Below are 17,591 nucleotides of genomic sequence, written 5' to 3' on the forward strand. Positions count from 1 at the left end.
CTGCTGGCATTCGCCTCTGTATTTGCTGTATTCTGGCTGTGTCTCTCAGGAGCGATCTACATCCGGCTCCTGTCAGTCTGCACTTCTTTGCTTCATCCATCTTGTCTAATTGGGTGGCTGTATATGTATGGGCCACATGTGGGGCAGGCTCTGAATGGGTGTTCCTTCAGTCTCTGTTTTAATCTTTGCCTCTCTCTTCCCTGCCAAGGGTATTCTTGTTCCCCTTTTAAAGAAGGAGTGAAGCATTCACATTTTGATCATCCGTCTTGAGTTTCATTTGTTCTAGGCGTCTAGGGTAATTCAAGCATTTGGGCTAATAGCCACTTATCAATGAGTGCATACCATGTATGTCTTTCTGTGATTGGGTTAGCTCACTCAGGATGATATTTTCCAGTTCCAAACATTTGCCTACGAATTTCATAAAGTCATTGTTTTTGATAACTGAGTAATATTCCATTGTGTAGATGTACCACATTTTCTGTATCCATTCCTCTGTTGAAGGGCATCTGGGTTCTTTCCAGCTTTTGGCTATTATAAATAAGGCTGCGATGAACATAGTGGAGCACGTGTCTTTTTTATATGTTGGGGCATCTATTGGGTATATGCCCAAGAGAGGTATAGCTGGATCCTCAGGCAGTTCAATGTCCAATTTTCTGAGGAACCTCCAGACTGATTTCCAGAATGGTTGTACCAGTCTGCAACCCCACCAACAATGGAGGAGTGTTCCTCTTTCTCCGCATCCTCGCCAGCATTTGCTGTCACATGAGTGTTTGATCTTTGCCATTCTCACTGGTGTGAGGTGAAATCTCAGGGTTGTTTTGATTTGCATTTCCCTTATGACTAAAAATGTTGAACATTTCTTTAGATGTTTCTCAGCCATTCGGCATTCCTCAGCTGTGAATTGTTTGTTTAGCTCTGAACACAATTTTTAATAGGGTTATTTGTCTCCCTGCGGTCTAACTTCTTGAGTTCTTTGTATATTTTGGATATAAGGCCTCTATCTGTTGTAGGATTGGTAAAGATTTTTTCACAATCTGTTGGTTGCCGTTTTGTCCTAACCACAGTGTCCTTTGCCTTACAGAAGCTTTGCAGTTTTATGAGATCCCATTTGTCGATTCTTGATCTTAGAGCATAAGCCATTGGTGTTTTGTTCAGGAAATTTTTTCCAGTGCCCATGTGTTCCAGATGCTGCCCTAGTTTTTCTTCTATTAGTTTGAGTGTGTCTGGTTTGATTTGGAGGTCCTTGATCCACTTGGACTTAAGCTTTGTACAGGGTGATAAGCATGGATCGATCTGCATTCTTCTACATGTTGCCCTCCAGTTGAACCAGCACCATTTGCTGAAAATGCTATCTTTTTTCCATTGGATGGTTTTGGCTCCTTTGTCAAAAATCAAGTGACCATAGGTGTGTGGGTTCATTTCTGGGTCTTCAATTCTATTCCATTGGTCTATCTGTCTGTCTCTGTACCAATACCATGCAGTTTTTATCACTATTGCTCTGTAATACTGCTTGAGTTCAGGGATAGTGATTCCCCCTGAAGTCCTTTTATTTTTGAGGATAGTTTTAGCTATCCTGGGTTTTTTGTTATTCCAGATGAATTTGCAAATTGTTCTGTCTAACTCTTTGAAGAATTGGATTGGTATTTTGATGGGGATTGCATTGAATCTGTAGATCGCTTTTGGTAAAATGGCCATTTTTACTATATTAATCCTGCCAATCCATGAGCATGGGAGATCTTTCCATCTTCTGAGGTCTTCTTCAATTTCTTTCTTCAGTGTCTTGAAGTTCTTATTGTAGAAATCTTTTACTTGCTTGGTTAAAGTCACACCGAGGTACTTTATATTATTTGGGTCTATTATAAAGGGTGTCGTTTCCCTAATTTCTGTCTCGGCTTGTTTCTCTTTTGTGTAGAGGAAGGCTACTGATTTATTTGAGTTACTTTTATACCCAGCCATTTTGCTGAAGTTGTTTATCAGCTTTAGTAGTTCTCTGGTGGAACTTTTGGGATCACTTAAATATACTATCATATCATCTGCAAATAGTGATATTTTGACTTCTTCTTTTCCGATCTGTATCTTCTTGACCTCCTTTTGTTGTCTGATTGCTCTGGCTAGAACTTCAAGAACTATATTGAATAAGTAGGGAGAGAGTGGGCAGCCTTGTCTAGTTCCTGATTTTAGTGAGATTGCTTCAAGTTTCTCTCCATTTAGTTTAATGTTAGCAACTGGTTTGCTGTATATGGCTTTTACTATGTTCAGGTATGGGCCTTGAATTCCTATTCTTTCCAGGACTTTTATCATGAAGGGGTGTTGAATTTTGTCAAATGCTTTCTCAGCATCTAATGAAATGATCATGTGGTTCTGTTCTTTCAGTTTGTTTATATAATGGATCACGTTGATGGTTTTCCGTATATTAAACCATCCCTGCATGCCTGGGATGAAGCCTACTTGATCCTGGTGGATGATTGTTTTGATGTGCTCTTGGATTCGGTTTACCAGAATTTTAGTGAGTATTTTTGCGTCGATATTCATAAGGGAAATTGGTCTGAAGTTCTCTTTCTTGTTGGGTCTTTGTGTGGTTCAGGTATAAGAGTAATTGTGGCTTCATAGAAGGAATTCGGTAGTGCTCCATCTGTTTCAATTTTGTGGAATAGTTTGGATAATATTGGTATGAGGTCTTCTATGAAGGTTTGATAGAATTCTGCACTAAACCCGTCTGGACCTGGGCTCTTTTTGGTTGGGAGACCTTTAATGACTGCTTCTATTTCCTTAGGAGTTATGGGGTTGTTTAACTGGTTTATCTGTTCCTGATTTAACTTCGGTACCTGGTATCTGTCTAGGAAATTGTCCATTTCCTGAAGATTTTCAAATTTTGTTGAATATAGGTTTTTATAGTAAGATCTGATGATTTTTTGAATTTCCTCTGAATCTGTAGTTATGTCTCCCTTTTCATTTCTGATTTTGTTAATTTGTACACACTCTCTGTGTCCTCTCGTTAGTCTGGCTAAGGGTTTATCTATCTTGTTGATTTTCTCAAAGAACCAACTTTTGGTTCTGTTGATTCTTTCTATGGTCCTTTTTGTTTCTACTTGGTTGATTTCAGCTCTGAGTTTGATTATTTCCTGCCTTCTACTCCTCCTGGGTGTATTTGCTTCTTTTTGTTCTAGAGCTTTTAGGTGTGCTGTCAAGCTGCTGACATATGCTCTTTCCTGTTTCTTTCTGCAGGCACTCAGAGCTATGAGTTTTCCCCTTAGCACAGCTTTCATTGTGTCCCATAATTTTGGGTATGTTGTACCTTCATTTTCATTAAATTCCAAGAAGTCTTTAATTTCTTTCTTTATTTCTTCCTTGACCAGGTTATCATTGAGTAGAGCATTGTTCAATTTCCACGTATATGTGGGCATTCTTCCCTTATTGTTATTGAAGACCAGTTTTAGGCCGTGGTGGTCCGAAGCATGCATGGGATTATTTCTATCTTTCTGTACCTGTTGAGGCCCGTTTTTTGACCAATTATATGGTCAATTTTGGAGAAAGTACCATGAGGAGCTGAGAAGAAGGTATATCCTTTTGCTTTAGGATAGAATGTTCTATAAATATCTGTTAAGTCCATTTGGCTCATGACTTCTCTTTGTCTGTCTATGTCTCTGTTTAATTTCTGTTTCCATGATCTGTCTATTGATGAGAGTGGGGTGTTGAAATCTCCTACTATTATTATGTGAGGTGCAATGTGTGTTTTGAGCTTTAGTAAGGTTTCTTTTACGTATGTAGGTGCCCTTGTATTTGGGGCATAGATATTTAGGATTGAGAGTTCCTCTTGGTGGATTTTTCCTTTGATGAATATGAAGTGTCCTTCCTTATCTTTTTTGATGACTTTTAGTTGAAAATTGATTTTATTTGATATTAGAATGGCTACTCCAGCTTGCTTCTTCTGACCATTTGCTTGGAAAATTGTTTTCCAGCCTTTCACTCTGAGGTAATGTCTGTCTTTGTCTCTGAGGTGTGTTTCCTGTAGGCAGCAGAATGCAGGGTCCTCGTTGCGTATCCAGTTTGTTAATCTATGTCTTTTTATTGGGGAGTTGAGGCCATTGATGTTGAGAGATATTAAGGAATAGTGATTATTGCTTCCTGTTATATTCATATTTGGATGTGAGCTTATGTTTGTGTGCTTTTCTTCCCTTTGTTTTGTTGCCAAGACAATTAGTTTCTTGCTTCTTCTAGGGTATAGGTTGCCTCCTTATGTTGGGCTTTACCATTTATTATCCTTTGTAGTGCTGGATTTGTAGAAAGATATTGTGCAAATTTGGTTTTGTCATGGAATATCTTGGTTTCTCCATCTATGTTAATTGAGAGTTTTGCAGGATACAGTAACCTGGGCTGGCATTTGTATTCTCTTAGGGTCTCTATGACATCAGTCCAGGATCTTCTGGCCTTCATAGTTTCTGGCGAAATGTCTATTGTGATTCTGATAGGTCTGCCTTTATAGGTTACTTGACCTTTTCCTCTTACTGCTTTTAATATTCTTTCTTTATTTTGTGCGTTTGGTGTTTTGACAATTATGTGTCGGGAGGTGTTTCTTTTCTGGTCCAATCTATTTGGAGTTCTGTAGGCTTCTTGTATGCCTATGGGTATCTCTTTTTTTAGGTTAGGGAAGTTTTCTTCTATGATTTTGTTGAAGATATTTACTGGTCCTTTGAGCTGGGAGTCTTCACTCTCTTCTATACCTATTATCCTTAGGTTTGATCTTCTCATTGAGTCCTGGATTTCCTGTATGTTTATGACCAGTAGCTTTTTCCACTTTACATTATCTTTGACAGTTGAGTCAATGATTTCTATGGAATCTTCTGCTCCTGAGATTCTCTCTTCCATCTCTTGTATTCTGTTGGTGAAGCTTGTATCTACAGCTCCTTGTCTCTTCTTTTGGTTTTCTACGTCCAGGATTGTTTCCATGTGTTCTTTCTTGATTGCTTCTATTTCCATTTTTAATTCCTTCAACTGTTTGATTGTGTCTTCCTGGAATTCTTTCAGGGATTTTTGTGTCTCCTCTCTATGGGCTTCTACTTGTTTATTAATGTTTTCCTGTGTTTCTCTAAGGGAGTTCTTCACGTCTTTCTTGACGTCCTCCAGCATCATGATCAAATATGATTTTGAAACTAGATCTTGCTTTTCTGGTGTGTTTGGATATTCCATGTTTGTTTTGATGGGAGAATTGGGCACCGATCATGTAGTCTTGGTTTCTGTTGCTTAGGTTCCTGCGCTTGCCTCTCGCCATCAGATTATCTCTAGTGTTATTTTGTTCTGCTATTTCTGACAGTGGCTAGACTGTCCTATAAGCCTGTGTTTCAGGAGTGCTGTAGACCTGCTTTCCTGTTTTCTTTCAGCCTGTTATGGGGACAGAGTGTTCTGCTTTCGGGCGTGTAGTTTTTCCTCTCTACAGGTCTTCAGCTGTTCCTGTGGGCCTGTGTCTTGAGTTCACCAGGCAGGTCACTTTCAGCAGAAAAAGTTGGTCTTACCTGTGGTCCAGAGGCTCAAGTTCGATCGCGGGTTGGTGCCCATGAGCTCTCTGCGGTGGCAGCAACCGGGAAGATCTGCGCCGCCGTTTCCGGGAGCTTCAGTGCACCAGGGTTCCAGATGGCGTTTGGTGTTTTCCTCTGGAATCAGTAATGTGTGCAGAGTGCAGTCTCTTCTGGTTTCCCAGGCGTGTCTGTCTGTTTGAAGGTTTAGCTCTCCCTCCCACGGGATTTGGGTGCAGGGAACTGTTTATCCGGTCTGTTCCTTCAGGTTCTGGCGGTGTCTCTCTGATGACATTCTTAACCTTTGGGTTAGTAGTAGTTGGGAGTCTGTTCAGGAATTCCAAAATGATTTACTTTAAACTCACAAGGATGCTACGTCACACAGAAATGAAGAATAAATCCAGCAAAGCATGAGAACCTGCTTATTTGCTACTTGTAAATCCTCTATGCTTTTGTGACATATTGTATTTTTCTATATTGCACATTCCTACTTTTTCATCTGCTCCATTGCATGCAGAAAGGCAGATGGATACTCATGAGTCACTTTGACATTTCTCCAGTGGCCTTTCTGGGAACAGTTTCCTCTCTCCGTGGTGCTGACTTCCTGTGCAAAGGGAACCTCATGGTCCCCCAGAGTGTCCTTCATCCATTATACAAGTCTCATGGTGAGGACATATGACACTTCTGAAACAGGAAGCAGGGACTCAGTTACAGGCCTGTTATTTCCTCTTGGACACTTGATAGGATGCTAATGGATTGCTTCTTTGTTCAAACTGTGGTGAGCTTCACTTTGCATTTCTTGAGGTCACAAGAGATGGGGGTTGCACAGGGAAAGGGAAGGGGAACTGTTGAGAAATACGGTTAAACCTACAAGCAGATAAAGGAGGCATTATTGGGAACCCAGAGAGAAAACACACAGGCAGGTCCTTCGCACATCATTTCTATAAGAAATTCAGTCCTCACTGGGCTGAAATTCTAAGGTTCATAATTCCTTCACAAACCCATCTCCCAGCTTCCAAGGAGTGGCTCTGAGTTTAATCCAGCTCCTAAAACTTGCTGACTGCAGGATGATGATAATGTATGCATGTTGGATGCCTTGCCTTTTTAATGTGTCAGTTGTAGTCATTAAGTGCTGTAGGAAGAAGATGAACGTGCAATTTAGGGAGAAGCTCATATCTAACTACCAGCTTAATTAATACAGGAAGGGGTATTATGCAGCAGTAAAGTGATTTATTCCTTCCTTTCTTCAGTAATGCATTTTGGAGGCTTTCTTCTATCTAAGTTCAGGGGATTCAAGGGTAAGTGGGTGGGGCAGGGATAGGGTGAGTCCATTGTCACCTCAGCATTCAGAGGACTCAGATGGACCCTCTGTCCCAGACCTTCTGCTTCAGTTTCTGCTTCTTTTGGCTTACAGACCTAACACATTCCACTGTGTGCTACACACATGATTCTATCTCTGAGGCTGATAGGTTCCCTTCCTTCCTTCCCTCCCTCCTTCCTTCCTTCCCTCTTTCCTTCCTTTTCTTCCTTCCTTCTTTCCTCCTTCCCTTTTTTCCTCCCTCCCTTCCTTCATCCCTTCCTCTTTCTCTCTTCTTTCTCTCTCTCTTTCCGTAAAAGGTTACAGGTATCTCAGCCTGTAGATGGGGACAACCCTGAATTCCTGACTCCACTTTTAAGTGCTGGGATTGTGCTATGTGCTATCATGTCTTGTTTTTTGAGTTGCTGGGGTTGGAACACAAAACTTTCTGTGTGCTAGATGGGGACTCATTCTGAGTCACTATATCCCATTATCTTCCCACATCACTGTCTTAGTGAGTGGGTATGTGTGAGTGAGTGGATGCATGTGTACATGTGTGTTTGTAGTATATATACACACATATGTACACATATATGTACACACATGCAGAGGCCGGAGGAGGATGCTTTGTTCCTTTATTATCTTCACTCTTCACTTTGCTTGTTTGTTCAAGACAAAGTCTGTCATTGATACAAAACTCACAGCCAGACTAGGTGGGCTGATCAATGAGAACCTAGGATCCCTTATCTCTGTTTGCTCCCTTCTACCAGAGATGCTGGGGTCACAGGCACACACTTCCATGCCTATATCTTTTTGCACATGGGTACTAGATATTTGAACTTAGCTGTCCTGGGCTTTTACAGCAAGTGCTCTTATCCAGTGAAGCATCTCTCTAGCCCACCAAGGCCCTCATTTCTTGAAGTGAGACCTCCTTGGTGCTGTGATCATCACTATCTTAAGGAGATGCTGAAAAGATGTGGGCTCCTTCTGGATAAGGAGATCCTGTCACAAGACTGTCATTAAGCTTTTCAGATCAGAATATAAGCCAGGAGGACAGGCTCTGAAGCAATTATCACTTTATGATGAACACTGCCATGCTTGATCCTATGCTTCTTTGGTCTCTAACTCTCTAATATTTCTCACTATGCTCTTTCCTCTGTGTGGAGATATGCGCTAACACCTTTTCTTTACCTTTTAGGATTAGCGTCTCAACTGCCCCCAATAAACTCATGCTTTTTTCTGTTTAACCGTTATTGATTCTTTGTAAATTTCACATCATGTACCACAATCCCACTCATCTCTCTCTTCCCTCATACCTTCCTTCCACCCTTGCAACCTCCTTCCCAACAGAGAAAAATTTCATTGTGGAAGGTATAGTGTGCCACAGTATATCTCTGCAGTATACTCTTGTCCACACGTCTTTGCTTGTAAATGTCCATTGCAATGACTTGTTGGTCTGATTCTAGGCTCCTGGATTCTGCTACTCTATCAATACTGAAATCTTACAGGGACTCCTCTTAGATATCTTATTGTTTCCCTGTGTCATGGAGATCCTGTACTGAAATCTTATTGGGACTCCTCTTAGATATCCTATTGTTTCCCTATGTCATGGATCTGTAGAATCCTTCATGCATCCTGGAAGTTCATCAATGGAATAGTTGTTGGAGTGGACCAATTCAAAGCCTTGGATATGAGCCTGAGAGGTACTTGTGCTGGTCAGCCTGACAGCTCTCCCATTCTCATGCCCTCAGGTCCAGCTTTCCTGCCTGCCATAGATGGCTAGGGAGGAGGGAGGAGAGGAAGGTGTCTCTCCTTCTTCTGCATCACTACCCATCAGACAAGAGGCAGGGACAGCTTATATTACTTCAAGTCTGTAGAACTTTTAGGCAGGTAGAGCTTGGTTGGTGTGTTTGGGTAAGTTTCTTGGGAGGGAGCTTTGAAAGTTGGAGTTCCTCTTGCTCCTGGATGTTCTCTCTGCTTCTTAGGTGTGTGAGACACATCCTCTGAATGCTCCCATCTACATGAACGGAGTCACACAGTGCTGTTTGGATCAACTGAATTCCTTGAAAATAAACTCTCGTGTTGTTTCTGCCAAGTGTCAGGTCACTGAGAGGTAAGCACAGACTGCTCTATCATCTTTTAAAATTTTATTATTATATTTTATGTTCAAACTTCACATTGTAGTGTTTGGACCTAAGCTTACATTTCAACCCTTCAATGGAACCTTTGTTGCCTCAGTGGAGTTGTATGCTTTCATATTTCACCAGTTATAAGTTGCTACATCATCTCACTTACGTCATTGGTTTCCATCATACATGTATGGTTCAGGGCTGTACTCTGTGCCAAGCACTGTTGGAGGCACAGAGAATGTACACTGAGATAAAAATGTATGAACTTGTTGTTTGACCAATTTTTTCCTGGGGAGATGCAACAAACAACTGTGCTCACCCCTGACAGAGAAAATGACAGAATAAAAAATGGATACTTTGGTGAACCAATGAATTTTATTGGGGTTACTTACAGGAATATGGGTGAAGGGGTTGTTTACATGAGCAGACATGACACAAAGACAGATTATCACCAAATCCCATTTCAGAATGGGTGACAACTCACAAAATCTGGAATCCTGGTGCATACTACACAGCCTGCAGGCAGTTTAACAGGTTAGACAGTGCCCTCTCCAGGTTCCTTGGTTGTTCTGAGTCCCTTTCAGGTAGTTTGGCTGGTCTCTGTTTCTTCCAGGCAGCTGTCTGGTCTTAGAGTCTTTGAAGCACAGCTTACCTCAGAGTCTTTTAGGAAATTCTGCACAATTTGTCCAAGATCAACCCTCAGCTTTCATTGTTTACTCTGGCAGAGAGGGACCAGTGAATCTGGTCAGTTTCAGGGACTTCCTGAAGTTACTTTGAGCTGTTTGTCTCCCTGCTTAAAAGACACCCCTGCAGAATGGAATGCTTCACTTACAGAGGAAACTGTTATACAACATTTGATAGGCCAACAGTGATAGACAGTCCCCTCCCCTGCCTCCAGCAGAAAAGGGACAATGTTACATAATGATAAATACCCCAGAGATTGCTTGTTGGTAACGTTTTTTGGACTATTTTATTTGGGTTCTTATATCTACCACCCTTCTCCACCCCAATCCTTTCCAACTCCCCAACACTTGGAGAGAAAGAAGGTTAGAGGGGAAAGTGAAGATAGTAAGAGTAGACCTTTTTAGACTACTTCCTGCTGACTAGGTTCCTTGGAGGCATCAGGTTCCTTGGAGCAAGTCCAATCTCTGTCATCAGGATATCTCCAATCACCAACCCAGCAACCCAGCAAACCAACAACCTAGCAACACAGCACTCCAGAAGTAATAAAAGCTGTAGCAGGGACCACCAGCAGCCAGAGCAGGAGCAGTGGGAGAACCAGCAGCCCCACAGGCCCTCTCCAGGCTCTTGTATATTCTCAAGAGTCTTCAGAATTCCAAACATAAGCTACCTGCAGCTTGCAAAAATCTTGCTCCTTATAAAGCAGGAGGCAATGATAGTAGTTGTGGAGACTCTGAAGCAGCTTCACTTCCCAAAGCTGGGACTGAAACAAAATTGTATTCACATAATATAACTTTTTTTTAAAGAAGCCAAAATTGCCACTTGCAGTTGCTTCTCAGACAAAGGAAACATTTGCATTGACAACTAAAAGGATAGAACTGTGGGAAGTTCCTGGGGCTGGGGAAATAAGAGCAAGAATCTTGTGATTGAAATAACCTGTTGTGTCTAAGACCAAATATTAACTCTGGCATTACTGTGGCTAGAGCTTAGCCAGACAAGGCTTAGTGAACTGTAGTGGGCAAGGACCCAGTGATAGAGCACCTTCTTCACCAGAATCAGATATGAGAGTTTAATGCAGAAAATTAATGGATTCCGTTTTTTTTTCCCTGTGAAGACTGGACTGAGGTGGCAACAGAGAAACTTCAAAATATCTTCCACTCATACCTTGGAGTCAGCAGCCTCTCTTAGTTTTTAGAGACAGCAGCCGTGGAACTTCCAGGCATAGCCCCTGAGCCAAGAGCTAGCCACTGTAGCTTGTGAAAATCTCTGTGTGTGGTAAGCGTGGATATTTAGCTGGGGGACATTTTCAAATCATAGCTATTCCCACCCTATTGATATCTTCTAGAGAACCCCAATTTAAGAAATATTAAATGGGACCAAATGCCACAATATATGTGGAAACCCTCACTGGTTAAGAATGCAGCAAACATACAACATGGTTTAAGCTCTCAGAGTGCAAATTCCATTAACAGATTGAACTAAAGTCTGGACTCTTATGTACAAACCATGAAATAAAGCAAAAGGAAAATGCTAACAAAATCATTCACATTCTGTAGGTCAATGGTTCAAAGACCAAGAAAAAAAATTCAGAGGAGGACTGGATATTGCCTTCCTAGGCCACCTACTTGTGAGAGGCAGGTCTGAGCAAACAGACAGGGCTGGAGCTGAAAGGGGAGCAAGGCTTCGGGTAATGAGAATAATATTGTGGGATTTTGAATGCCTATAGGAGAACCAGGCAGAGAAGATGAACTAGAAGAGAAAGTAGATAATAGATAAAATTTATAACAGAACATAAAGGAACTTGGCCTTAACTAGGAAGAAGGAAGATGCTATAGTAGATTTTCAGAAGGTTATAGTTGGAGCTAGACTATAGCTTTGAATATAGATGGTGGGCAGTTAGGAGCCCATCTTAGTAGATCCAAATTGTTGTGTGAGGATAGAGGTGAGGCTGTCTGGTGACAATTATGGAGGTGTACAAGGCTGGACATCAATGCTTCACCAAGTAAACTGAGAGAAAGGATTGGACAGACAAGACTAGCAGTGGAAACTCTGACTCTTTTGAGCACTGGGTGAGGTTAGAATCAAGACTTGGTTGCTCAGTTTAGCCACATGATCTAAAGTACCACAGTTTTCTGCTTCCAAATCACTTCAGAAGAACACACAAAATCATGACCAAATTGCTTTGCCTCAAAGACATTAAAACTCTAAACACATATTCACAACATTAGCTTTTGTCTTCCAGATCATTGATTTTGGTCCTTAGTTATTTTTGATAATTTTTATAAAAATTATCATTATTTATTTATTTGTGATAGATATAAGCAATAGATAGATAGATAGATAGATAGATAGATAGATAGATAGATAGATAGATGATTGAGTAGGTGTGTGCACCTACACATGTGCCCGTGGAAGCCAGACATCAATATTAGCTGACTTTCTAAGTTGTTCCCACCTTTAGGTTTTTGAGAAAAGGTCTCCAGGTAAAACAAGAGCTCACTGATTGGTAGACTGGCATCAGAGTCAACTTCTGAGATCCATGAGGATTTGCTTCCCAATACTGCATTTATAGGTGTGTAATACAGGCATTTACATAGGTTCTGGAGATCCACACTCAAGCCCTCAGGCTTGTGCAGCAAGCCACTTACCCACCGAGCCATCTCATTAATCCTGCGTTTTGAAAATTCTTAGTACTAAGCTGTCTTATTTGCAGAGTAAATTGCAATGCATAAAAAAATGTTTGCATTCGTTTCCTTTTGCTGCTTAATCTTTCTGAAGTAGATACTGTTATTTTCCACTTATGGAAACCAAATGTTCACAGCATGAAGGTCATGATCGAAGTCATGATGATGGTAAGCGTCTGGGAGGGGACATGGGGATAGGCCTTCTCTCTCTATTCAAAGTTTATGATCTTCCATTGATGTACATTCCTGGTCTCAGGCAGGAGCTGGATTTGGTCTTATTTTTATAGATTAGTTTAATTGGAAACAGATCACTTAATGATTTTTGTTTTGCCCTGTTTCATTTACTTACCTGTTCTCTTTAACTGCAGTTTATAATCCATCATGATGAATCCTTCTTTCTTACAACCTGAGTGGTGGCACCCTTCAAATAACAAAGGAAAAGGTTGACTTATGAAAGTGAAGCGTCTTCCATGAAGTCATTTCTGTTCCTGGTTTGTCTGAGTTATGCCCACAGTAATGTGGTAACTGGCACAATTTCAGTAGCTATAATATCTCTTCAATTACAGCTGCCCAAAGATCACTTAAAGCCCCCACTGCTCAGTGCCTCAAGGTGAAACTGTAGGGAAGAGAGATCAGTCTTTGCAGGGGGCAGGTGAACACTTCACATGCCACCAGCATTTTAAGAGAAGTCAAGCCTATTTCAAAGATAACAAAGATAAGCAAAAATACATCCAACAATTTAGGTTCTAGAGTTTCTTAAATCATTAAAGCTCACAGCTTCAAAGCACCATAGTCAATAGAATATTCAATCTATACAACATGTATTAAAGGTTTCTTAGAAACATGTTTCTTGTTCACAACCAGTGTTTGACTTTGTAGGTGAAAAAGGAAACAACCCAGCATCCTCATTATTAAGACTAGAACCTTCTAGTGTGCAAGATAGACCCATATCCAGCTAACGGTGACTTACAGGATCATGTGTTTGACTCCCTGGAGTTGCAATGATTCTGGAGGTTGTGGGGTGTGGCTTTTAGAGGTGCTCCCTTAGAGTTGACCTTGGAAGGATCGTTTCCAGGTCAACCCTCTACATCCTGTTCTGCCAAGATATGAGTGGCAACAGAGGATCTGCAGTGCTTTCCTAGGTCCTGCTGACTGGATCTCCTCAAAGCAACCCTTAAGCTGCCTCTGTCAAGCAAGTTTGTTTGTTTGCTTGTTTATTTGTTTATTTATTTAAAATGTGACCATAGAAAATTTTAATTTTTTTAACTTTTGCTCTTCTTTCATACGTTACACCTCAATCTCAATTTCTCTCTCTCTACTCCTCCCAGTTTCTCCCCTCTCTCCTCTCTCCCAGATCAACTATTCCTTTGTTTCTTAAAAAAAAACAAAATAACAACAACAAAAACAAACATTCACTAGACATGGCCTACGAAGATACAGTAAGACTGAGCACAAACAAAAACATTGATATCACAGCTGTACTTGGCAATCCAGTAGGAGGAGAAGGGCCTCAAGCAAAGGTAAAAGAGTTAGAGACACCCCCACCTCCACATTCCCATTGCTGGGAGTTCCACAAGAGCATCATGTTTCACAACCATAAGGTATATGCAGATGGACAAGCTCAGATCCATTCAGGGTCTGTGATTGCCTCTTCAGTTTCTGTGAGACCCTATGAGCCATGCTTAGCTGATTCTGTGGGCCATGCTCTAATGGTGTTCTCATCCTCTCTGGTGGCTCCTGTAATCCTCTGAGTTTGCAGGTTATCCTGCCGCCATCTAGTGTTTGACTGTGGGTCTTTGCATCAGTTTTCATTGGCTGTTGGATGACATCCCTATGATGATAACTGGGGTAGGCACCCATGTAGGAGTATAGCAGAATATCATTAGGAATCATTTTATTGACATTTTCCCCATCTTGTTTGATTCTATCCCATGTCTCTGGTTCCTGGCCACCCAGGTAGTGTAAGGCTTGGATTCCCTCTCATGTAGTGGGTCACAAGTTGTACCAGTCATGGGTTGTCCACTCTATCAAGTTCTGTACTACCATTGCTCCAGCATTTCATGCAGACTGGATAGATTGTAGGCTGGAGGTTTTGTGGCTGGGCTGATATCCTCATCCCACTGTCAAGTAGCTTTTTACCACTCTAAGAAATGTAACTGATAAAGAACAATCAGGGTGCTAGCTTGATCATACCTCCTACTGCAGCTCAGAAGGCATGTATTGAATGAAAAGTTAAAACTGGATTACATTCTAGTGCAATCAAGGAAAACCCATCATTCTACTGTATTTAGAGAAAGTTCATTTTGAAAAAGATTCAAAGCTTCTCTCTCTCTCTCTCTCTCTCTCTCTCTCTCTCTCTCTCTCTCTCTCTCTCTCTGTGTGTGTGTGTGTGTGTGTAATTTGTGCATGTAAATGCTGATGCACCCTCCCCTACTCCCTCAGAGTCCAGACAGAAGTCTTGGATCTTATGGAGCTGGAGTTACAGGTAAGGTTGTGAACTGCCTGAAACGGGTGCTGGGAACCAAACTTGGGTCCTTTGTGAGGGCAGTATGTGCTTTTAACCACTGAGATACCTTTATAATCCAAATATTTTTATTTTAAAACAATTCCTTTCAATCATGTAACGAAACAGAATAGATGTCAATATGTGATTCCAGTTATGAGCAGTGACATACAGAGACTCAGAAAGCAGAACACTGGTTGTCAGGGCACAGGAGAGGAGAGTAATGGATGGTTAGTGTCAAATCTTATAGACTTTGGTTTGGCAAGGCAGAATTGCAACAGTATGACTCTATCTACCATTGCTGAATTAGACACAAAATGGAAAAAACAATTTTCATTTATCAGAATGAAAATAATAAAAATATTGAGAGCATAACAAAAAGTCAGTATCTATCCACCAAGAAATATAGATGATAGGTTTTGTTGCAGCCTTAGTTCTTTATTTCCTCATTTAAAGGCAATAGGATCTGAAATAGGGCAGATAGACACCTCCATTGTTTTGGCTTCATAGATCCCTCTACTTTTCTCTCTCCTGACATGAAGACACTGTCCTAATGTTTGGATGCAGGATTCCTAGGCAGTGCTAAGTTAGTTATAGCATCATCAACATCATTGTTCCGGAGACTATTTGAAACATACCATGATGGAGAAATGGGAATGGATCATTCTGAGAGTGCTGTGGTTGGACTGAAAAAGTCTCCTGAAAGCTCATGTAGAGTGTACAGAGGTGGAGCTTAGAAGGTGCTCCAATCAATACACTGATACACTCATAATTTGATGGCTGTATTAAGGAGTGATGAAAACTACAGGAAGTAAGCTCCAGCTGGAAGAAACAGATCACAAAGTAACGTTCTTCAGAGGTCCTATCTTGTCTGCAGTCCTTTCTGTCTGTCTGTCTCTACTTCTTGGCACTGTGCTTTCTATCATGATGCTTTGCTTAGTTACAGTCCAGGAAACATGGGCTCAAAACTCAGAAACCATGAGTAAAACTAAACATGTCTTCTCTTATTTTTCTCACAGGTGTTTAACCACAGCAGTGGGAACTGACCAACATAATGGACAAAGGAGGACTTAGCATGGCACTGGCTCAGGCTAGGTGAGGCCAAGACTGGGAAAAATCAGGACTATAGGTAGGATGCTTTTAGGACTGGTAATATGTCTATGATTAGGAGTCTCATAAGAAAGGAGAGACGCTGAGAGCAATGTTAATGTTACAGTTGTTTGGGAAATATGATGAAAGGACAGCCATTTTTGTGGTTTTGAAAATGTTCATATTTTTGCTAATGTTCAAACGTAATCATGGAGTATTGCATTTTGGTTCTGGTTCCCTGAGGTCATGGAAAGGTCTTGACAGATGCTGGTATTCTGGGAAGGGAAATAGAAGAGGTTATCTCCTCTTTGTCACTATGTGTGTGTGTATCATAAGCACACCCTTTGTTATTTTCATGACATTTTATAAACGAATGATAACACTTGACACATACAATTCTGCAAGTAGCTGTTTTACTCAACTTTGTAGTTGAGACCAACCATAATGTTAGAAGACATGGCTTGTGTCTCTTTTGCTCTGTTTGTATTGAACTAAAGAAAGGTCATGATGCTTCTTGTTCATTAAAAATGGTGCTGACACAACAGTTCAGAGTTTCAGAATAGTTTTTCAAAGAAAGAAAACAGGTGCCCAAAAAGTAAGGTTGTACTCAATGCTATGGAAGGACATAAAAAACAAGACAAAGGGTTACTCCCTGCCAAAATCTGGGACAATATGGGCAGTAAAAAAAAATGACAGTAACTGTAGAATTCTAAACCATAAAATAAAAATATCCATAGGTACATTGGTTCTCAATAAAAAGTTGAGCATTACTAAATAATCACCCAAGCTATAAATATTTTCACTTTGTTCAGCTTGCAGCTATGCTACAGTTTAGTTTTTATGTGGTGCTTTTTTACTAAGATTTTTATTTCATGTATTTCATGAAAGAACTATGAAATAACTTGCTACTCATAAGACATAAAAATATTTTCCTATAGGGCTGTAGGCTTTTGTTTGTCACATCCTGATTACCAATAAATCTGTAAGTTGTTTTAGCTTTTGGTATAAAGAAATGAATTTAATACCTTGCACCCCTGCCATGAGGGTAACCACGTGTCACAGCAGAAAGGAATGCATGCACCTTATCAAACAAAAAATTGGCTTCTAGGTTTGATTGTGTTAAATACAAACAGCATGTAAGAGGCATGAATCTCTAACATTAACCTGTATATATTGCTAATAAATTTTATTCTGGGTTATTGATACATTCATCTGTCAATTGATTAGTATAAATTTTATTTACACTTGCATATTTAATTAGTCAAGTCATATCACTCTAATTACTCAATTTTCTTGGGCTCTTTTGGCCTCAGGACTTCTTCCTGTGAATTTAAGTTTTCTGTCGTGTTCTATGAAGATGCTCAAGAGGACTAATTGGTTTTGCACCAGCTGTGTTTATGTAAATGGTCATGTGATAAGTGTTTTCACCTATAGGACTGAACCCTCTCTCCTATTATTTAAGCTGTATTATATTTATTTTGTTTTCATACATATTCATACAGAGTCTGTGAGATGCATAGCTTGCTATTATGTTAATTGGGAATCACCTGACTTCTTAAGGGACACTTTCCAGTCTTTAAATTTTTTATCTATCTGTCTATTGGTCGATCTGTCTATCTGTCTATCTATCTATCTATCTATCTATCTATCTATCTATCTATCTATCTATCTATCTATCTATCTATCATCTATCTATTA

The 17,591-nt window shown here is 40.4% G+C and overlaps 1 long non-coding RNA gene across 1 annotated transcript; it reads left to right on the forward strand.

Annotated features, from left to right (window-relative positions):
• The first annotated feature begins 8,795 nt into the window (after positions 1 to 8,795).
• On the forward strand, positions 8,796 to 17,096 carry LOC148001013 (uncharacterized). Its single transcript, XR_015638336.1, has 2 exons — positions 8,796 to 8,920; positions 15,824 to 17,096. It is a non-coding gene; the product is annotated as an uncharacterized LOC148001013 (long non-coding RNA).
• Positions 17,097 to 17,591: the final 495 nt, after the last annotated feature.

The sequence above is a fragment of the Rattus norvegicus genome, chromosome 15, assembly GCF_021556685.1.
Source record: "Rattus norvegicus strain SHRSP/BbbUtx chromosome 15, alternate assembly SHRSP_T2T, whole genome shotgun sequence".
NCBI lineage: Eukaryota > Metazoa > Chordata > Mammalia > Rodentia > Muridae > Rattus > Rattus norvegicus.